This window comes from Manis pentadactyla, chromosome 16, assembly GCF_030020395.1.
Source record: "Manis pentadactyla isolate mManPen7 chromosome 16, mManPen7.hap1, whole genome shotgun sequence".
Classification (NCBI taxonomy): Eukaryota; Metazoa; Chordata; class Mammalia; order Pholidota; family Manidae; genus Manis; species Manis pentadactyla.
In genome coordinates, this window is record NC_080034.1 from 46,798,646 (window position 1) to 46,801,003 (window position 2,358).

General features: G+C 39.1%; 1 non-coding gene across 1 annotated transcript; it reads left to right on the forward strand.

The window, feature by feature from the left end:
- The first annotated feature begins 1,656 nt into the window (after positions 1-1,656).
- On the forward strand, positions 1,657-1,739 carry TRNAL-UAA (transfer RNA leucine (anticodon UAA)). Its single transcript has one exon. It is a non-coding gene; the product is annotated as a tRNA-Leu (tRNA).
- Positions 1,740-2,358: the final 619 nt, after the last annotated feature.

Consider the following 2,358-nt stretch of genomic DNA (forward strand, 5'->3'; position numbering starts at 1 on the left):
TTAAGCCCATGCCATTTTTAAACAATTCAAATATATTCTCCCATTATCACATTTATCTATTTATATTTATAATACATCCTTTATTTTACACATTCTTAATTTTAATGTAAACAAATACTAGACTTTTTTCTTTATTGTGCTTTTCTTTTAATATATATTAAGTTTTTAAAAGTTCTCTGCTCCCTGGCCCATAAGGATATTCATCATATACTTCTAATAGCTTTATTTTTTACTTTCACATTTCAGTATTAAACTTCACAGTTGATTCTGTGTAGCCTATGTTAAGAACAAAAGTAATAAAATATTCTGAAAATATAGATATTTTGGATTTTATCTCTGACATGTTTTTTGTGATGTCATCTCCATCCTCCACCCAGTTCTTGCCCCTGAACTGAGAGATCTGAATTTCCTTCTGTGCTTTGTAGGAACAGGAATCTGAGGCCCTAACTCCTCTTCCATGAATGAAATCTTCATCTGGCCAGAGACAGAACCCATGGGATTTAAGGAGGACATTCCTTGTACATGAATCTATCAAGCAAAGAGGAAGATCTAGATGTGGACCCTTCCAATCCAAATATCCCAAATAAAGTTGGGCTGTTTCTTCATCAACTGAGATTCTGGGGAGAGTTGTCCTCAGACCTTCTTTGCTTGTCTGGTATAGCCAACAGCCCTCTCATATTGTGTTGCTTTCCTTTGGTCACCTGAGGGACGTGTCACAAACTAAGTGTTCAGTATTGTTATATAAATCAGTTATATTCCAACTTGTGCTCAGGATTTCATCTCAGCTCTGTCTCTTCCAGAGCCCCCAAATTTTCCATCTTGGAGCTTCTTTCATGGACTCTTAAGTTCCCCATGACAACTTTTAGCACCTTTAATTCAGTATAGTCAGCAGACAATTGACGTTAGAGTTAACTGGGAGTGTTTGGTAAAATCAAGATTGCTGGGATCCACCCTATCACCTCTTTAGTTAAGATCATTGCAAGAAGGGTTTTGGAATCTGCATTTGTAATAAGTCCCCTACGGAACAATTTTGGCCTCAAGGATTGCATTTGTCATTGCAAATTGAGGGCTTTTCAGGGAGCACTTGGAGTTTTAGGGTAGTGTCTACTGTCTGTGTGGCCCACACTGAGCTCATTGTGTTCCTTTAACGGACATTTTGGGCTATCAGTTAAAGCATTTTGTCATTAAAACCAAAATCATGAATTTCCCTCTGTGTACACTAGGGATATTCAAATTTATACCCAGGGTGAATTCGTATTGATACTATGTCCTCTAGACCCCAACCCTGGTGAATCCGGTGCTTCAATGGGTCTGGAGTGAAGGCTTGAATTCAGCCCGCTAGGCTATGATTTCTTAGGGAAAAACTAGGACAGAGCCTTTGGTGAAATAGAGGTAGCAGGAGGCGTTACTGCGGCGGTGTCTCTTACTCTCTCGCCCTGACTCGTTTTTCTTTTCGTATCAAATAAAAACAAAGATCTCTTTGGAACACAGGAGGTGATCTAGGGAGGGGACCTTGGAGAACGCGGGCGCTCTATTTATCATAATCCTTCTATTTTAATGCAGTTCCACAAAACAGAAATAATTCAACACTTCTTTAACACTCAGCGCAAATGTTAGTTGTAATAAAAAAACGTTGCATAAAGAATGTTAGCGTTCACTGAGATGGCCGAGTGGTTAAGGCGTTGGACTTAAGATCCAATGGGCTAAGTCCCGCGTGGGTTCAAACCCCACTCTCGGTAGACTGGTTTATATCTCCACAAGTTTTGTTCTAGAAAGAATACTGGCTTTTGGGCGGTATGGAGCACTAATACACATGTACTGGTTTTTATATCCCTTTGCAAAAATGCTGCCTTTTGCCTTCAATCCTACAAAAATTGTGTTGGTAGGCAATAGTAATTGTGAATTATTTTCTACCAGTGTCCTATCAGATTGCCTGCATAAGGCCATATCATGTAAGTCCATTGTGTGCCTAATATGATTTCAATAATCCAGTCATTTCAGTTCCAAGAGGAATGGAACTCTGGAGGCCATTTACCCTTCAGGTAACAGAAAAGAAACTGGTTTTCTAAAGCCCGCAGGATGTGAGAACCACCGGCAGGGGGATTCTCTTTGGTTGTATTCAGAAAAGCCCAACTCTGCTGGTGCTGCCCCTCCAGCTCATTCTGGGAAGCATAGTTGAATCTTCACCAGCAGAATATGAGGTTTCTGTTTTGATTTTTTCCAATTTGAAATGTAAAAATGGTCACTTAGTACAGTTATATTTTGCATTTCTCTGCTAATACAGAATAATAATAATAATCTGTTGTTAAGCATCTTTTTATGTTTAAGAGCCTCCTTTTCTGTCAGCTGCTTACTAAT